The sequence below is a fragment of the Ptychodera flava genome, chromosome 12 (genome assembly GCF_041260155.1).
Source record: "Ptychodera flava strain L36383 chromosome 12, AS_Pfla_20210202, whole genome shotgun sequence".
Classification (NCBI taxonomy): domain Eukaryota; kingdom Metazoa; phylum Hemichordata; class Enteropneusta; family Ptychoderidae; genus Ptychodera; species Ptychodera flava.
This window is the reverse complement of record NC_091939.1, coordinates 34,373,657-34,395,392: the sequence shown is the minus strand read 5'-3', so window position 1 is coordinate 34,395,392 and position 21,736 is coordinate 34,373,657. Positions and strand designations below refer to the sequence as shown.

General features: G+C 37.2%; 2 long non-coding RNA genes across 2 annotated transcripts; one reads left to right on the top strand and one right to left on the bottom strand.

Moving 5' to 3' along the window:
* The first annotated feature begins 1,678 nt into the window (after window positions 1-1,678).
* Window positions 1,679-8,411, top strand: LOC139145724 (uncharacterized). Its single transcript, XR_011554996.1, has 4 exons — window positions 1,679-1,752; window positions 4,264-4,553; window positions 5,171-5,293; window positions 7,731-8,411. It is a non-coding gene; the product is annotated as an uncharacterized lncRNA (long non-coding RNA).
* A 1,799-nt stretch (window positions 8,412-10,210) lies between these two features.
* Window positions 10,211-19,109, bottom strand: LOC139145725 (uncharacterized). The gene is made up of 3 exons (XR_011554997.1): window positions 18,899-19,109; window positions 11,559-11,728; window positions 10,211-11,149 (listed from the first exon to the last, which is right to left on the bottom strand). It is a non-coding gene; the product is annotated as an uncharacterized lncRNA (long non-coding RNA).
* Window positions 19,110-21,736: the final 2,627 nt, after the last annotated feature.

The following is a 21,736-nucleotide window of genomic DNA, read 5'->3' as shown; positions in this document are numbered from 1 at the left end:
ACAAACCAAGCAACTAACCGCTGCCGAGATCTTATATTTCATTGAGGACAGTTTGAGCAAAAGTTTAAGTCATTCACTTTCGAGGCGCATATTACCTTATTCTAACAAATTACCTAAAAAGAGACCGAACACGTCACGTGAGAAAAACCTGCGTGCTACGGGAATATATTGGCTCAGTCGACATAGTTCATCAGATTACCAATATTCAGTTTTATTCATCGACATAGTTAACGTAAAAACTGTAGGAAAAATTAACATAATTTATGTAAGAAACTCTCTACAATTATTAAAGTCAAGAAAACTCAGAAACTTCTACAACTACAAACTCAACTATAAATCAATCAATACTATAATCAATAATTGTTTCAAAACGCATCTCTATTCCTGGGTCGGGGTTTGAATTCATGGGTTATTTTGGCATCAAAGTACCATCGATGTCGTTTAGGCGGCTACTCATTCTATCGTCTCAAGAGAACATGATAATGATCTTGTGTTTCAAGGTTAATGTAGAGGGCGCTCTAATGCAAACTACTTCAATTCAGTTCATGTCAATGCGGTGTATTGTCATTCGTTACACTGCGCCTAAGGCCAGAGAAAAAAAAAGTCTTGTTCATCGGATTTTTTAGACCAAGTTCCAGGAGCGGCGAGCGAAATTTTTTTTTATATTTTTTTAAGCCGAAGGTAAACGCGGTTCTCTGGCATTTTTGCACAGAAATATGCAGATAAGGCAAGATAATTGTTTCCCTTTTTAACAGAAATATCTCAGACAAGAAACACTGATACTGGTAACTGAATTCAATACTATATTTCCCAACAATAACATAGTGTTTGCACAACATATTCTGAGTATTTCAACATTCTCTCAGAATAAAACTGAAATGTACAGCAAATCACTGAAATCCAACAATTCAGTATTGTCCTTTAATATTGTCCTGGTGGGACCTAGCATCTGAGTTTTTTTCATTTTACTTTGGCCCCATGTTTTGGCCTCTTTACCACTGTCTCTATACATTTTACACAATGGTCTAACAACACTGTACTGTGATCGGAGTGAAGTTATATAGTCATCATTCAGAAGGCTATCTTGTACTCCACAATAGAAACAGCAAGCTTCAAATGATACTTTAACATCGACGCAACCATGTGTTTTGTCATTGCCGTAAATTTTTATACTTTCGATGCAATTTTCATTCAATCGGATGCACCGTCCATCTGCTGTCACGATCTTGTTGAACAAATCGCCGAACGTAATATCAGGACAAACACTGAATAGCGTCTTTGGAACTAACTGTTGGCCATCACGTCGAATGTTGGCGATCAAATTAATACTCATGATGTGACATGTACTAACCTTTACAAAACGAGGAAATTTCTGGCCAAATCGACCCACTTTGCGCCGTGATTCGCCAAATTCAGACGTCACAACAACGTGTTGGCGGTCAACTATTAAAGTCCAAACACGTCGGAAGTCTCATTCAAAATCCCGTGCCCGCGAAAACCCGACAAAATATTTGTAATGCGGAAGTAAGAATTTGCTGCGATCAAAAAAAAATTCAAAATATGCCAAAGTAGAAGCGGCGATTCCGATGAACAATTTATTTTTTCTTCCTGGCCTAAACACCTTTCTATCGTTCTGTTTCCAGGCTTTAATATTGTAGTAGCCACAGCTGACGATTTTCAGACGCACCAACGCCCATGTAAACTAAAGTGTGTACGTCAAAGAAGTGAACGGACGGTGGCTGTAAGAACGAGGTAATCTAGTTCTACGGCGGGGATTCATTGCCCTTAGAGCCACACTTAATTACTGGAGTCGCCTGTTCTTGTTAGACCGTCTACGCTGGAAGTGGTTGGAAAGCACATTGCAAAAAAGATGCGACATTCACAAACGCCATGATAAATTCATGTCGTTTTCTGGACGAGTCTGTTTTTGTCTCAAAAGGGATGTTTTAAACGCAAAAAAAGTTCTTTCACAAAAATTAATTAACAAGTTGGCAGTGTCAATAGCAAATCTCAGCGTGCGTTATGGCTTTCGACAGAATTTCTTAAGTGTTGAATTACTGAACATATTATATTAAATGTATACCCATATAAGTTGCTTGGTTTGATTGTTTAAGAAGGGGCACTTACCTGCAGGTGGATCCAAATACTTCACCTGGTCAGAGCCTCAATAAAACACTGAACTTTCACTATATAGTATGATCAATGACTTTACGAGTGAGGAACTTTGAGCAGTGACAAGTAGTTGCTTTTCTGTTCTCAACGATCAATTTAAGAAATATTTCGAAACATTTTATCGTATATTGGTGGAAAAGGCATTGACACGACGATTTAGGTTTTAGGAATATTCTTCACGTGAAAAGCTTTTTGGAAATGGATTAGAATTTGAAAGGTTCATGTTTAAAACCCAACTTTTATTATCCAATCTTAATAGCCCTTAGACTTGGTTCAAGTCTGTGAATTTTTAAAATTTAAAAAAAAAATAAAATCATTTGTGAAAGTTTCTCTTGCGTCTCTCCTATTTCATACAAAGCTATTTGGAATTTTGCAGCCAAGGCCAGGTTTTCCAAGCAATTGAACACATTCCCTTTGAGTCTGCGCAGCAGTGAGTTAGATTCTGACCCCTTACAACAAAATTATAATGGTAGAATCCCACCTGTAGATCGCAGTTAGATTCTGAAACTCCCCTGTATAGCGTAAACCCCACTCATGTTGATTTTGCAAAACCTTTATTGTACTTTATGATCAAGATCCCAATCAGGATACGATTTCATTAAAGGTTTACTTTACTTTTCTTTACTTTACTTTACTCATCGTGTTCACCCCACTCACGCGTTTCACATGAAAACAGAACACAAATCATTGCGTTCACCCCACTCAAACATTCACAAATCACAGACTTGAACCAAGTCAAAATAGACCTATACATGCAATGAAATATCTCACTATGGGATAAACAGCCTGGTAGCAGCATCACGAATTATTTTGCTTAGCCTGGAAAGTAACATATCCGGGTACGTATCCATACACACAGACGGTGTTACATAAGGGACGTTTAACAAAAGAATGTTTTTCACACTTCGAGTAGGCCTTTAATTTGGTTGCCTGTGACTTTATCACGATTCTTATAAAAGTTCTTTCCTGATAGAGTGACCTATATTTTTATCCAGGGAGTAACGCCATACGATCGTAACCTGTTAGCTCATGATGTTGGTAGACTTGGGAACATTAGTCTCATAATCAAGGATAAAGTTAGGACAGAGTGTCGAAATCAATAGGTTTTTCGGTAGCCTTCATTTTTACGGGGGTTCGGTTGAATTTAAGCTACCTATGAAATATAATACTTGCCCTCCCTTATAATTCAACAATCGTAAAATGTAACCATCAGAATTCGTCACTTGTGTATTGTAAATTTGTGATTTCCTTTGCATAAATACCCCTTACAACAAAATTATAATGGTAGAATCCCACCTGTAGATCGCAGTTTATCCGCACCACCGTCATGTTAACTGGCAATGTCAATGCCTAAAACTGGATCCGAAGTTAAATTACGCGTGTATGAGGTAGAGTATATAGATCAGTATGCATGTGTTCAATTAATGTTGGACAGCTTATATATCAGTGGTAAGAAAACACTCGGTGAGGTATCTATCCAATTTTATTTTCAGAATTTTTCAAACAAGCATGGATACCCATTTTTCCTGAAAGCGCTATGGTCGGGCGTCCAACAAACTTTGGCAGCTTGGACCATTAAATCTATTCGAGGAAGGCGGCGGAACTCCAGTTTAAAAATGAATGCGAATCAAATATAACTCAACCTACTTCTCTAATCACATTTTCATGCTGTGAATAGAAAGAAGCGGACGTTCGCCTCCTGTGATTTTGTATATCGAGATTTCGCAAATTAAATTTAATTCTAATCAAATCTACTAGCACATTGCAGGAATGGCGTTTTCAGGACATTTCAGGAAGCAAAAGAATTAGACCATTGCCAAACTTTGCATGTTATATCATCAATGCCAGTCTAAAGCTTTTGCGGGGCTATTGTGAAAGTCCCCGGCCCCTGGCAGTAGCATAACAATATGGCAACCAGGAAGGTTTGAAACTCGATTACTCATCTAAATTTCGATTCTTTTCACATTTGTATGTTTGGCGGACGTTATTTACTAATGATATACTCATTATTCTCCAGACAATACTCTATATGTGCATTTGTTCTGAGAATAGATAAAGAAAATCCTGATATCATTAACTTTTCCTCCTCAGCGTTCGTCAAGGAGCTCAGAGGACTAAAAAAAGGGTGGTTGATCACAAACAAACAAACAAACAGATGGTGTGCCGTTCTGCAGATGAAATCCCCTATACAGCAATGCCTTTATTCGGGGATAACCGGATACTAGCCGGATGTGTCCCGGATGTATCCAATCCCTGGGAATAAATATCCCTGAATTTAACTAACAACGGCCGTATATATGTACAGGACGACGTATGAGAACTAATTCATTTTAAACTTGGACTGCAGGGGGTGTGATACCTGGGCGTCGTGAACAATCAAGGTAAGCGACACGAAATAAATCATCGCGGATATAGACATGTTGTTACATTTATTACTAGGCAATATGTTTGTCTTTGGATGTTTGTACGCTACTATATACTATAGCCACTATATATATTATTACATGGGACTATGTACCCGAGGGTAGGTGACCACCAGGAGGGCCAATAATCTCCCGTCTTGAGGGTACACAGTTCCTTCTTCTGGCTATGATGTTTTATTACATACCTGTTTCACATAGTTTTCACCCCAAATTTGTGCATTTTCATACGTATGTCAATCGTATGCTTTATTTTCATGTCAGAAGAAAGTCTGTTGAAGAAATACAACGATTTTCATCATCGAACGGCGGCATAAATTCCTGTTATGCAGTTTATCGAATTTGTATGTAATTTGTAATGTTGTAAAAACAGTATTTCCTATTTAAACATGTAATTTTCTCATTTTTAAATCCCGAAGTTGTCGAGTTGAAAATAGCTTTGGTTCACTTTCAATCAAATGATGACCACGCGGCCTGTACGTCATCAAACAAGTCACCAGTGAATCATTTGGAGCGCACGACGTTCGATATGTGCGGCATCTAATAATATACCACTTGTCTATACGTTTCATTAACAGGTCTTGAAGATGAAGAAATTCACTGCTGTGATCTGTATTGTCGTCATTCTCTGTCTCCTAGTTGAAGATTGTGAAGGTTGGCGAAGACGTCGACGACGACGACGTAGTACACCCGCACCCACGGTTAGTATATATATATATATATATATATATATATATATATATATATATATATATATATATATATATATATATATATATATATATATATATATATATATATATATATATATATATATATATATATATGTATATATATGTATGTATGTATGTATGTATCAAGAAACCATGTGAAATCTTGCAAGTTAGCTTCGTCATAACCCAGTGTTATCGATTTTCAAGTCGAAAACTGCTGTCACAGAACTGAACAAAGTTAGATCGATAGTCAACTTAAACGATTAATGTACAATTTAAAGGGAGCGTTCAAATATTATGGCCCGGGGTGAGCCGACAAATTCTTCCCGTGCATCAGTCAAAATAAGTGAGCCCCACTCATTGCCCCCAAATTTGATGACCTCATTTTCAGATGACAACAATTCCATGACATGACTTTTGACATTTTCTTTCCAATTTAACATAGAAGAAATATCTCTGCTCATTACGTCATTAACATATCTAATGCATTTACCCTTTGCCGACAGTATCTGATCATCTCCATATATATGCAAAGTAGATGAGTCAAGGAATAAAGACATGAATAAAAGTGGGCCTAAAATTGAACTTTGTTGAACTCCAATTGTGACAGAATGTTTAACAGAAAGAGTACCCTTATAGTCAAGTACTTGTTGGCGATTTGTAAAATAAGAACAAAACCAGTTATCTGAACAATCAGACAAACCGTGGACAGATACCTTTGTCAATAAAAAATCTCAAAGGCCTTAGACAAATTCAACAAAAGTACTCCATTCAGAAAAGCATGGTCAACATTATTCAAAATTTCATCAAATTAACGGATTAAAGCCGTTTGACAGGAGCGATTCTTCATGTAACCAGATTGTGTGTCAAAGAGCAGATTCGAAGTAGAAAAGTAATCAAACAATGCACTGTGAACGTGTCTTTCAAGCATTTTTGAAAGTGCTGGCAAGATAGAAATGGGCGAATAATTAACATTAACATATCACAAACGTCACCTGTTCCTTTATAAAGGGGGACAACTCTTGCACAGCTAAAGACATCTGGAAAAATACATTGCTGTAGACTCATATTGAATAAGTGAGTAAGGGTATTGAAAATCACTGAAGCGCCAACTTTCAAAAGCTTACAACTTACATTATCAATACCCGTAGATTTTGTCTGCAATAAACTTAAGTAAACGAAATCATACATGACAGGAGGAATATCAAAAGTGGGCAAATCGACCAATTAATCATGAACAAAGTTACGCAATCTATCTATATTCATAACACCGCTGAAATCCTCAACATTTTAGTAAGGTCAACAAAGTGCCAACAAAGTGACTGTTGAAAGCATTAGCAATCTCCGAATTGTTCTCATAACAAACACCTTGGCTTGCACCTAATCATTGCCATACCTCGGCCAACGGCTGATAGGAATTGTCCATTGAGCTCAGCGAGCTCACAAGAAGACAAGCCTGTATAGAGCTGCCAAGGCAAGATTTTAATGTGACAGATAATACATATACTTTTATTCAGATTTACAGTGAAGTGACTTCAGACAATGAAACCATGCAGAGAATCATTTTGATTTCCCAGCGAATATTTTTAAGCACTGAAACTGCTTTTCGACGCGATGCATACTTCTGAAAAATACATGACCCCCATGCAGTTTTCAAATTTAAGGTGATCCTCCTGAATTTTGCCGGCCCACACGCGGCCGTAATAACCCAACGTTCCCTAATACGTCAGCGATTGATACATTGCTAACCCAACTAGTTTTTATATCTAACAAAATCTAGACAGAAATATCTAAAAGTATATTCCTGCTCTCGATATAGTCGCACTGTATACTATAGGAAGAAAACTTTTGTATATGTCTTACTGTTTTGACTGATATATCAGTATTCTGTACTTGAAACAAAATAACTGTCTCACTATCCCAGCCCGTCTATTCCGAATATGTTTATTGTGAGACAGCAAACATAGATCAAAACGACTTCTGAAGAAACGTTCATTTCGACAGCGGAATCGGTAAAAACCATGAGTTTCTTGGCGTCATTCTTTTTATCTCCTTGCAATGCATGACCACTGCTGTAAGTCACGGAAAAGCCGATTTGTAGACCTCAATATTAATTCATATTGAACGGGAATAGTTTAGTGTTCACACCTTTTGGGAAACACAAAGCTTCTCTGGCCGTAACCTTGACTGTTCTGACTCTTTGGAGTAGTAATCACATTTTTTCAAACAAATATAAAAAAAACATATTGTAATCAATAATCGGTAAATGAGATTAATTAAACAACTGTTTCTTTCACCCATAGCGTTTTACCGCAAAAAGCAATGTAAAACGCCCGCCTCGATGTAAGTCAACCTGCTCTTGGAGTAAATTCATATCATCGGCCAGAAAACACAACATCATGATTATTTCCTTTTTTCCCTTCAGTGCGGACAATGCAATGGGCTGGTATCAAAGGCAAGGTCTCCTAGAGCCTTCCGCAATTTCGGCAGCTGTTCGAGTTGCGGATACGGATGCAGAGACTGCAGAATGTACTCATGCAATGGAATGGATCTCTATGGGTGCAGAACAAGCTGCTCTTCTGTACAATACTGTCCATAATAGTTATTTGTCGTCTGGAAGTGAAGACATCAACAGCATGTAGAAGAGCCTTCCGCTTGATTTAATCAGTGGCTTTTAACACAGAGCATGAAGCTTCAAAGTTTAATATGGCTTTCCTCTTGGCATATATTCTCTCTTCTAACTGCTGTACTGTGTAGGAAAGCATTATACAAGGTATCTATTATTCATTTATATTGTGTTGGTATTCAGTTGAGTAATTAAGTATTTGAGAATATTTTGATAACTATTATCAGGAAAAATCTCATTTATGAGGTTGTAACTTATTGTAAAGACAAAGGAACATTCCGAGGAAATGTCTGTGACAAATTTACAGTTTTAACACTCTAAAAGATAACGTTTCTTTTCAAACCTTTTCAATGGCATCTCTATTTCTTTTCAAATTAACTGTTTTTAGACGTTGCTTACTAACAACTGATTTAGTACTTTGATTGTGTACATAACATTGAAATCTTTTGTGGTCGATTAAATATCTGAAACTTGTAACGACAGGTGAGTCATTTATTTACATTCCAATTAGCAAGGAAAGTAGACAGGTATGGGCAAATGCATGTTTACGTGTTACTTTGTCTATGTGAAGGTTTTACGATACAGGATTAATACACAACAACAAAGGCTAAATAAGAGCACGGATACGCTGATCGTGAATGTTCCATTTGAATCCCCTTTTTCCCAACATTACTGCTTTTTGTGCAAGATCATAAACTGAACTGGAAATGTACGTAATATTTTACGTGTATGAACAATCACTGTCGTTCTTCAATCAATCAATCAATCAATCAATCAATCAGGCGATCAGTCGATCAGTCAGTCAATCGAGTGTTTTGCGCTCGGCAGTTAACTTATCGTTGCAGATACTTGCTCAATTTTCATTTCGTCACAGCAACCGAAGAGTAGCTAATGCTTTAGTGGTGAGGACTGGGATTGAGAATCAATTAGACATTTTTCTATAAATGTTGAGGAAATTAAAGTCATTGTTGACAATTCTTAATGAAGTAAATTCACTGAGTAAATGCTAGGGAGTGTAAATGTCTACAAAAACAAGTCAAACAGCTAAACAATTCTATTTTTTCTGCTAAAATTCACAAAAGAGAGGTTATAACTTTGATTTAAATGCGACCCGAGATCTTTCCCTCGTTTCCTTTGTAAGTAATTTTGAGAATCTGGGACCGTCTCAAGATTTCTAAATTCTAAAACGGCAAATTGTACGTATTGTACAAAGAAGGCCAAAATTCCATTGAAGGTAGTATGCGCCTCGAAAGTGAAAGACTTAAACTTTTGCTCAAACTTTCCTCAAATAATATTTCAACCATTCTCTTTCAAAATCAAGAAGAAAAATCGGGGGTCACCGTGCAAATTTTGGTACTAGAGATAAATATTATGCAAGATTTACTGGTATTTGAAATTCAAAATGGCCACCATCCCTGTGTTATTTCTATGGAGAAAAATACAATTTTCGATTTTGAAAAAACTAAGACGGTGGAAATGTTTTTTTACTCCAAGAGATTTAAAATGAACCCCTCACAAGTAATAGATTATAAACGATTGTAAAATTTTGGGAGTCCGAATATGTGTTCCCGAGGAGCATTCTCCCTTTTAATGTCGATCTAGGTACAGGTTTGGATCTACGTACAGGTTTGGATCTACGTACTTGTTTGGTTCTACTTACAGGTTTTGCGTGGATGAATAGCTCTTCTACGGGCATCGGTGTACTCGGCATCGCCTCTGCTGGAGATGTGCATATTTTCTTTTCCTGGCAACCTGTCCCCCTCATTCTAAGAAGTATCCCCCGGAGAAGATCACATAATATCCCCTCTATTCCATCTATATATCTCTTTCTGAAGAGGCCGTTGCGTCATTTCTGAGTATGAAATGTTTCTATTACTAATCATTATAACATGTTCCCTTTCTTCACACTGAAAGTCGCATCATTCCCAACTTGAAAAACTTCCAAATGCACCAACAAATATCCATGACGTATATCCATATGCACGTCTCGTAGGTGTCACCATATACCAGACCAATGCAAACAGTGAACCCTGTCTGACTTATAAAAGTTACATCGTGAATGTTCTCGTACTCCGTTACGCACAGTTTCCATTGCCACAGTTTGTTCAATAGATAAGACCAATTTTGATTAATAATAGTTATCGATTGCAGGCTGACCGTTGTGATAAATGCAAAGGAACGTATACAGTCAAGCGTTTTTGATACAAGAGTAGTATACTAGTAGGACCTTCACATCTGGACCACTTTGCCCCCCCCCCCCCCCCCCCGAGAGTGTTAATTTTGTAAAAACAGGTTCCCATCACCTTGGTAGGTGGTGGGAAGTAATCATCCTTTTCAAAAAAGAAGCTCCCTAGTCCTCCCATGTTTTCGTTACCAGCATTGAATCGTTTCAGGCCTTCCTTGGATAACACCTTAAAGTTGCCCGTGTATGGACTGTTTCAGGGCTTCTTTAGAATAGGACCCTCACACTTTTTAGATATACTGACATCTGAATTTTTGCGGAGAAAATGACATTTTTCTATCTTGACTTTTTTAATCACAAAATGTTTCATTTGATTGAGAGACGTATATTGTAGATGCCCGTAATTTCCGAGGACAACAGGATTCTGTCTTCAAGATATGTTACCCATGTGGTCGGCGAGGTTTTAAAGAACTGGCTTATCAGTTTAGACGAGACATTCCTAGGTGCAAACTACCACTCGGGTAACTTGACCAAATCACACTAAGAACCTTGTTTACTCTGATGATGTGTTTGGCAGACACACTTTTAATATAGAATTGTATTTGATATGTACATACATCCATAGTATCGAAATTAACTTGATTGTGAAGCAAAGCTGGTATTGATAGCAAGTTCTGGAAAGGCTGTGTAGAATCCTCAATGTGCTGTAGAGTATGAAGCGTCTCTTAAACAGCGCCCTCTATCACCAAAACAACTTCGATATTTTATTACTCTCCTTCAGTATCTATAACTTATAGACCTGATTGCTACTAGGAAAACATTTCAGGACACAGAGATAGAAGCCGTCCACATCATGCTGGGTGAGTTTTTTTCATTCTCAGAGTTGTATATCGTGGACACTTTCGATTTCTTTTGATGAAATTTTAAAGTGACACATTCTATTTTCAAACCAGAATGTTCTATTTAATCTTGCGTTTTTCAACTCACGTGGGCATTTTTAAGTTTTACTTGGTACAAACTATGAGGTTTTCTGTTTCTGGAAAAGAATGAGAAATGGAGATTTACATAAAAGACAATTACTGCTATCTGTCCCTTGAGTTAGAGTAACTGTGCTTTGAGGAATGTTTGTGAACATGATTGGATGTGTTTACTTTGACAATAAGGAAACACTTCAGAGATCAAAATGTAATAATATTCACATGAAAAGTATAGCTAGGCTCAGACGATTCTCGCTATTCTCAGCGTTTGTGTTCTGTTGCACTCAAATGGACGCTGAGGGCGCTAGTAAACTGCCTGCATGTATGCAGGCCTGATTGCTACTTGGAAAAAAAGCAGTCCACAGTGATAGAAGCGGTCCATAATTAAGAGCTACTAGCTGCTATGTATGATTAGAGGTTCATGTATTCTGATAATTATTCAAATGAAATGAAATCCTTATATTTTACCTCACACACAGCAAGGAGATCAGCAATGCTGGTTTCTTCACCACATACACAAATGAGAAGTCCTTCAATAACATAGATTCGAAGTTATCTAATATATCCCCAAGTTGTGACAGACATTTCTTGACTTCTTCAGTATTCACAGGTTTCTTGATTCGTGCAGGAAGCAATCCCTGGAATTGAAGTCATGCCTTACATCAGTTAGTTGTGTATATGCAAAAGTAATGCATGTGATTGTGAAATAAATGCAGTAACTGATTATATGCAACACAGACTCTTAAACTATACTCTGAAAAGTGGCAAGATATTCATTGTCAGTTAAAGGGATAAGCAAAAAGTTAAAAAGGTTTGATAACATGGCATGCTGCCATTAGCTTGTAAGTGGTGATGTTTTCTCTGTTATGTTTTTGTCGTTTGTATAGTACAGTTTTCAGTTCTTCCGTCCATAGAAAACTTGCAGTTTTGGAAAAAGAATAAGAAATACACTCGTTTTCAAGAATATAAATAATCAAACTATCACGAAAGGTTACACCTATTGTCATTACGAAGGACACTGCCAGCAGTGCTTGAAGGTTCCAAGGACCCAAGCAGAGTTTTTTGGTCCCTTCTGCTAGTCCTCTCATGATGAGGTTAAATTTGCATAGCACGGGAAACATGGACAAATTCACATAGGTACTGCCCATGGCATTTGGCATCATAAAATTCTGTAGTCCTGCCACTCAGTCTCGTGGGCCCTCCATTTATTCTTCTATACTGCAGCAGAAATCAACGGGTAAGAATGACAATTTGCTAAAATGCGTTCCAGGGTGAAATAGGCTAATGAAAATTTTGCCATCTCGACTGTGGATCTACTTGCTTTGGCCTTAATATCTGCCCAGTCTTTGAAGGTTGTTTATTTTTGATTGAGAGATCTTTAACCATGTTCTGCCGAGTTCGTATGTTACCATATGGTCAAGTTGGTCAAAACCAGTGAGGCATATCATATCCCATATGATGCATGTTAACAGTGACTTGGACATTTAAAGGCCCTGAAAACAGATACTTGAAAGATGATTTTACCGACTTAACCTCCTATAACATGCCAAACTAAGCGGGTGAAAATGCGTACAGTTTTGGCTCGATACTTAATGTTTTCTGACTTGTCAGAGGGGGAACACAATTTTCTTTGTCCGAAGATATAGCAGGTACAGCATCGCAGGTGGAGAGTATAGCCGCTATTTACGGTTCTATTTCCCGATCGCTATGCCTAGAATTGCTTTCAAATACTTTCTAATAACGGAAATAACATTGTTTTTAGCTAGTCATACGTACTTACACTTTAATTTCACTTGTTAAATTAAAATACCCTGTCGTATCTGGGGGTCGTGCGCGTAATTTTCTACTGCACCGGTGCACAACATTCGTTAAAGTAAGCGCGAGCGGCAGGCTCACCTATTTTTCACACTTAATGTACCCACCTTACATACAGCCACATCATACATCATTTGAAAGCTTATTATCTCTACTTCAAGAAAATTGACGATGTGGAGCTGCCAAGTAGGGCCATAACCCCCTAATTTGCATAATTCACATGGGTACCCAATTTGCATAAATGTGATATAAAATTAGGAAATTCATTGTTAACTATTCTAAACATACTTTTAAACTATCGAGTGATATACCAAATGAAAGGAATTTACATGTAGAATACAAAATTGATATCTAAAAAGATATTTAAAATGGTTTTACTGAAATATTTTCATATTTATATTAAAAAAAAAATTTTCCCCTTTTGAATAACAAAATTTTAAAAATTTGAACACATACAGCCTTATAATACAGCCATATTATACATTATTTGAAACCTTACTGTCTCTACTTGAAGAAAATAGACAACATTTACTGTCAAGTACCGCCGTAGCCCCTAATTTTCATAAATCCCACGGGTACCCAATTTGCATAAATGCGATATAATGTTAGATATTTATTATTCACTACTCGAAACATACTTTTAAACTATCGAGTTATATATCAAATGAAAGGTATTTGCATGTAGAATACTAGACAGACATCCAAAAAGATATTTAAAATCATTTCACTAAAATATTGTCACATTTATATTGAAAAGATATTTTCCCCTTTTCAATAACAATATTTAAAAACATTTAATACAAAAATCCAAATCGTACAGCATCATCATACGTCATTCGAAAGCTTACTATCTCTCCTTCAAGAAAATTGACAATGTGGAGCTGTCAAGTACGGACTTGGCACTTAATTTGCATAAATTACATGGGTACCCAATTTGCATAAATGCGATATAAAATTAGAAATTTATTAACTACTATAAACATACTTTAAACTATCGAGTGATATATCAAATGAAAGGTATTTACATGGAGAATACAAAATGGATATCCAAAGAGATATTAAAATGATTTTGCTAAAATATTTTCGTACTAATGTAGAAGAATATACTTTCCCCTTTTGAATAACGATATTTTAATAATTTTAACAAATAGAACTGCATCACACAACCACGTCAAACGTTAATTGAAAGCCTATTATCTCTGCCTCATGAAAAATGACGATATACAGCTGACAAATAGGGCTGTAATTATTTAATTTGCATAATGCAAACGGGTACTTAATTTACATGAATACGATATAAAATTACAAAAATCTATTGTTAAGTACTCAAAACTTACTTTTTAACTATCAAGTGATATATCAAAAGATAGGTATTTGCATGTAGAATAGAATCATGAACTCCAAATGTGTATTCAAAATATTCTTATTGAATATTTTCAATTAAATTGTAAACACCTTGACTCGTTTTTAATATTCAAATATTGTGTAGTAAATACGAATAATGCTCACGTTATGGGATAAATATCTGAATTTGTTTTGCAATTGATTTTTTCTTTTACTAAGGATACGCAGACTGGAACCTTTTCCTGTCTAATTCCCATAGAGCTGAACAACAAGAATACATAAAACCAATTGGAACTAATTCGGAATAATTTGGTCTTCATATTTTGCAAATTTTCTATAACGTATTTTGTGCTCTAAAGTTGAGTGTTGAAATATTACAAGTTACTCTTAAAAACAAGTAAAAAGAAAAGCAGATGAGCTTAAATTTGCAAATTAAACCGACATTACTTCACCATCCAATTATCCCAAATTAGTTCCAATCTTGTTATAAATAGCTGTGTGTTGAATGGCCCTTTTGTATTATTGATGTCATTTTTGTTTCAATTTCTCTAGAAATCTTGTTTTGATGGAGACATCATTGGTTACTACATCTGTGTCACATCTGTATTTTCAGTTCAGTTATGTGGAATATGTAGACGGAAGGCACCATATTTCATTTATCGTATTTATTGTTATATAATGAAGAAATAGCAACTCAACACACCGTTCATATCTTCGTTGTTTGCCTTTTGTGTATGATATTGTGTATATTGTCAGTGTATATTATATTTGGCTGTTTTATATAGAGTGTTAATTAGCCATGGCGATTATTCCAGTTAACAGTAAAATACTAGCACCACTTACAAGTTGGTACCTCATGCTAAAAATACAAGTGAACAAAATGATGCCCACCAGGAAAGTTCGTGGGCCGCCCATTATAAGTGGATGATGAAGTCCAACCTTTCACAGATCAGAATTCATTTACTATTTCTCAACAAATCGTGAAGAAATTACATGCCATTACTCTGACACATTGTTTCAGCTACAGAGCTACATTTCAACAACTACAATAGTGTCGTTCATGTTGATCTTTTTATGTTTGCACTTAATAGTAATTGGTGATATTTTCCCAACACATCTTTACAAAATAATGTTGGCGTTCAAATCATTTACCATATGTGTTAAAATCAAAATGTTACAATATATCCCGTTTTTCATGGTTCAACATTACAAGAAAATGTGGTATTCTTATATACTCGTTCTTTAAATGTCCACTTAAACTGTGAATAAAATTGCCGATCGTAAAATTCGAGTATTTCCCGGTTCATAACTCTTCGTGTCCAAAATCGTACCCTGGTACGTTGGCTGTATCTTGGGCGGGGTTGACCAAACTTGAGTATAAATACTGACCCTAGAGGAACCGTGTCACCATACTTGAGCAAGATCCTGTGCCAGCAGATTCAAGACCATTGACTATACGGATATTGAGGTGAGATTTCATTTTCTATGATAAACACGCGATGAAAATTTCTCAAATGTTTGTTAATCACGGTATGACTAGAAAAATTCAATATTTTCAAAATCGAGGAAAATGAACTCTGCCTCAGACATTGGCATCGATAGCATAAAACACGATGACGTTTCACAGCGCATTGATCAACTGGTTTAAATTATCTGGCGTTTGCAAAAGGCAATTATTAATTAATCTTAAATTCGTCTTGTGTTCAAAATTAGGGAGAAGATGAAGAGGTTCACAGTGGCAGTCTGCATCGTCGTCGTTCTTTGTCTTCTGTTTGAAGACAGCGAAAGTATTTTCCGTCGACGTCGTCGGCGTTCGACCCCAACACCAACGGTCAGTGCATTCCAATTCTTCAAGCCAAATGGTGGTTATCTTGCTGTATAGCCGTAACATAAATTCTAAAACCCATGTGTTACAAAAGTCACATTTGGAGAATAACCTTGTAATTTTCGAAATGGGAAACCCAAAAGGTTGCTGTCTGGCCGTAAGATGTATTGTACAACTATCAATTTGTCTAGGCTGTAGGCTTCGTCAGTACATTTGCTAGAAATTGCAACATTTCAGCGAATTGTCCTTTCCATTTGCTGTACGTGGCTCCAACAACAATCACATTGTATCAGTAAAACCACTTTACAGTTTCTCTGAAGTGATGTAATAGACTGTCATGGTCGATTTCAATGACTGAGGTTTGACGACTGTCTATGCTAGAAATACCTCATGATTTGACAGGTTTCTAGAATATAGATAGCAGAATATCGAAATTCAGAATTAAAACATTACATAGAAAATCAACTTCGAACTCGATCTAGTAATGGAGGGACCGAGTCTTAGACTAATGAAAACTACACGACATTTTCCCTCAATAAATTCTTGACACCGCCAACTTGTTAATCATATTTTTGTAAAAAGGACTTTCTTTCGTCTAAAACATCCCTTTTGAGACAGAAACACACTCGTTCTGACCTGAATTTATCATGGCATTCGTGAATGTCGCTTCTGGTTTTGCAAGGTCTTATTCAGACACTTCAAGCGTAGGTCGAGGCAAAACAGAACAGGCGATTCATTATCGCTTACAGAAGAATTTCCGTAAGTGTGGCTGTGAGGGCGATAAACTCCCGCCATAGAACTAGATCACTTTGCTTTTACTGCATTGCCTATACACTTCTTGATGTACACACTTTAGAGAACGTGGACGTGAGTGCGTCTTGAACAATGAAGCCTGGAAACAGAGCGGTGGAAAGGTGTTTAGACAGAGGTTTTTTCACATATAGAGTTCAGTCTTTGTTCAGATCGGAACAACATTGTCTTTAAATTTGTACATCTAACATCAGTATTCCTTTGCGGATTTTTTTACAATTGTTACGTGATTTTTTTTGAATTCTTTGTGTACATGCAAATGATTTCCTTTTTGAGATTCACTGCAAAAATCTGCATAAGGCTTTGACGTAAAATTGTCAAAAATTTTCTTCCGTCAAAGTAAAGTACACGCGTTCATTCCGACAGTACACTTATCACAACCAAAGTATTGTTCTTGAAGTTCTGTGTAACTCTTTGAATACCCCGCATTCGGCAAGTCAAAGCTGTAAACCCATGAAACGCATTTTGATTGTTGACTTATAAGAAATACCTAAACTTTAGTACATTTGTCAATAGTAACAACTCGCCTTATACACATGCGTTGTTTTTTTACATATTTCTATAAGTAAAATTACTATAGTTGTCAAGAGGGAAAAAACACCTTACTGGAAACTAAGATGAAATGTTAGCAAAATATGGAAATTAACACTTTTAGAGGTGTATGTAATCTCAACTAGATCGATGGTGGTGAGTCGGTGAATTTCATAAGACTTGAATCCTCAAAGGCAGTCCGGAGGAAAAAAGCAACGCAACACTATTTAGTCTTAAAGAATCTGTTCATCATCATATCTTCAATAGATCGTATGAAGAGGACAACAAAATCTGATTTAGGGAGATTTCTAGACTGGCCCCAGTCGCTTGGCTTTTTCTCGGCAGCAGTTACTGACTGGCCTAGCCACCACAATGTTTCACACGTCTGTGGGTTAACGCGTTCTTCCCACGATCTACGCAACAGCCAATCACTAACGCGAAGTCTGCTGAAGTTTATTCCTTCAATTTACCATGTTTGAAATTCATATGACCACAGACCTGGAGTGAGTGTATGGAGATTGAAAACCACTTCATATTCCATACAATGTTTAGCGTCCTAAAGAGTATGTCTGGCTGAACATGAGAGTTCTGGTGCTGACCTGCAGATTAACCTTGAACATCAGGCTTACAAACTCATTCCAAACCATTCTAACTTAAGTCATCTGTGAAAGTAGAAGTCTTCACCATAAATTTCTACCATTGTAACTTCTGTGACATAGTAAAAAACAAAATCAACACCTCCCATCTGGTTGAGTAACCACTTACTCACAACCACGACCACATCGATATGATTGACACTCGGGCCCCTGTCACACCTTGACGATTTAACCAGCTTATGCCGATGTATCAAAGTTTCTCTAAAACGCTGGCTTGCTGAACTAACAATGCATTGTTCAATGCTGGGCGTATACTTAGCGTATTCATGAAATACTCATAGGTTAAAATTACGTTTTGGATCCGCTAGACAATTACCTCGATGCATTTCGACTTATGAGTAACTTACAAGTAACGTGTGTGAGTGTGTCAACAAGCGCATACCTACCTTCAACTTTTGGCCCGCGTGTGCGGGACGTATGAGCCATACGCTGGCATACGTCGAAAAGTTTTGTGCATGCACAAAATTTTTCGACGACCTCGCCGTACTACGACGTATACCAGCGTGCTTCAGCGTGCTCTTAACTTATGCAAAACTTACTCATAACGTATTCGACAAACGTCCAGCGTATTCGCCATATTTTTCATAAGTTGGCATACGCTGGCTAAATCGTCAAGGTGTGACAAGGCCCTCACCTGGCTAATCCATTCGATAGACAAATCATATCTTAAACGAGTATGGTTGCGTCCTCATAACTCAAACGGACCTTCAAGTCATACAACGTCGGTGTGGGGAATTTCAATTCTGCCTTCTCTCTTCTTGATGTAAAATGGAAACTGTTAAATGCCTGTGTCAGGTTCGTATCGTCTTGCAAGGAAATTTACTTACCAGATTGCAATTTCCGTGTAAAATAGAAGGCTATAACACCTCCATAATCCTCTTACAGACAAGGACAAACTTGATACCTGGGACAGAGTCCCGCCTTTAAGTCAAGAAATAGCTATTGTCCGCAGTTAAGCGGCAACGAATCACCTTTTTTCGCGATGACACAAGTCCATCGTTCTCAATCCCTGGCTTTCAGATTAGTTCTTATTGACATTGAGTATTCACATGGTGTAAGTTCTTTGTTTCCCATTGAAATTTATATCAAACTAGTCATTTTGCTTTAAGATAAAGCTGATAAAAGACCTGCCCCTTTAAATGTGCATCTTTATCTCTCAGTGTGGAGGCTGTCAAGGTCTGGTCTCCAAGGTAACGGGCTCCATCACAGGAACTCATAACTTCGGTAACCGATGTCGTGGATGTGGCTATGGCTGTAGAGAATGTTTACTCCATTCTTACAGGTTGTTCCAAGTTTTCGGATGTAGGACCAGTTGTTGATTTCAATGGAACACATAGGAGAACAGATGTGATCTGTGACACAATGTACAGGCAATAGTCTGAGTTATTAGGTAGTATGCTTGACCTTTGACATCCATTCTTAACGTAAAAAAATGAAAATCCAATTATCCCAAATTAGTTCCAATCGTGTTGAAAGAAAACGTACTATTCTGGCGGCTATCATACCAAAACAACATGCAATTTTGTTTTTTAAATATGTACAAACTGTCGATTGCTTGGTTATTAGTTGATATATCTATTATCATATACCATACGTACCGAGTATTTGTTTTGTATACAACTTGGACGGCCAGCCATTATAAACTTTCATCTTTTTTGTTTGAGCGTCAGGTACTGTACAAATCGACGCGTGCCACATTGTCTGGAGAGTAAAATCACAATCGACATTTAACTCCCAATAAAACCAATGGCGTGTGACAAACCTCACGTTGGAGGGATGATGCCCAACCGGTCCGCTATCATGCTGGCAAATTGCATGTAAATGAAATCTTTAATAGCCTTATAATATTTTCTCTTTAATAATGTGTATTGTAAGGTATGATATAGAAGTACCATGGCCATATCTGACGCAGAAGTACCATGACCATAAGTCATCATAAGCATAAGAAGCTGAAGAAAACTCTTTGTAGAGTGTGTGGTTACTGATCGAAAAACTTAAAGAAGAGAGATGGTTATGTCAAAGTGTCCGATTTCAGTGAAGGAATTTTGGACTTGTTTAAGATTGATATGAAAATTGATGACCCACACATCCATCCACCATATATATGTGGAACGATGAGACCATCTTGAGAAAGAGTCGATGAGTGAAGAACAAGCCAAGAAACACACCAGCAAGACCAACTGCAGTGTTCACACAGTGTTCAAAGGATGAAAACTGTCGTGTTTAACACCTGTGAAGCTCATTTTAATACGAAAAGGCCATGAAAGTTTATCGAGACGACCGTGGATCAAACGGCGTGCTGCGTTGCTAGCCTGTCTTTCTATTTGTCTGCCATGTGGTCTGGTAGAATAATTAGATATTGCGTCATCCTTAATCGTACCTGGCCGGTAATTACAGCGCTTGTCACATTTTAATTTGGAGTTTCAGTGTTTGGAACGCACAGATTTCTTGACCGTAACGTACAAGATTTTTTACTCTGACACACAACATCAAAGGATGTGAAGAATGTCGCACGTTCTCTTATCATGCCGCATGTGTAAAAAAATAACACTTGTAGCAGGGCTTTTACCTCTAGCAGAAGAGAAAATTGCAGTATTTGTCTTATTCGGGCGTATAATTGGCTCAAAACTTTGCAGTCTGGTCAACTATGGATGTTGTGCTACCTCAATGGTCAATTACGCCGAATTCTGCCATTTTAACAACAAGGGGGTTATTTGTAGGGATGTCATTTTAGTCCCGACACGTCCGGGGGACTTATAGGTTTGGTCATGTCCGTGCGTCCGTGCGTCCGTCCGTCCGTCCGTTCACGCAGATATCTCAGAGATGCCTAAAGCGATTTCATTCAAACTTGGTACAAGGATTACTGCATATGTCATACAGATGCACGTCGATTTGTTTGAGATACGATCCAATATGGCTGCAGGCGGCAATTTTTATTACGATTTTTTCATGTACAGAGCCATAATTCAGGCATGTTTCAACTGATTTTATTCAAAGTTGGTACAAGGACATTGACCAATGTCATAGATATGCACGTCAATTCTTTTTGTGATACGATCCAATATGGCCGCCGTGCGGCCATTTTGTTACGATTTTTTCATGTACAGAGCCATAACTCAGGCATATCTCAACCGATTTTATTCAAAGTTGGTACAAGGACATTGACCTATGTCATACATATGCACGTCAATTTGTTTTGCGATACAATCCAATATGGCCGCCAGGCGGCCATTTTATACGATTTTTTCATGTACAGAGCCATAACTCAGGCATGTTTCTCCAGATTTATTCAAAGTTGGTACAAGGACATTGACCAATGTCATAGCTATGCACATCAATTTGTTTTGTGATACGATCCAATATGGCCGCCATGCGGCTATTTTGTTACGATTTTTTCATGTACAGAGCCATAACTCAGGCATATCTCAACCAATTTTATTCAAACTTGGTACAAGGACATTGACCTATGTCATACACATGCACATCGACTTGTTTTGTGATACGATCCAATATGGCCACCGTGTGGCCATTTTATTACGTTTTTTCATGTCCAGAACCATAACTCAGACATGTATCAAGCAAATTTATTCAAAGTTGGTACAAGGACATTGACCAACGATATACATATGCATATTAATTTGTTTTGTGATACGATCCAATATGGC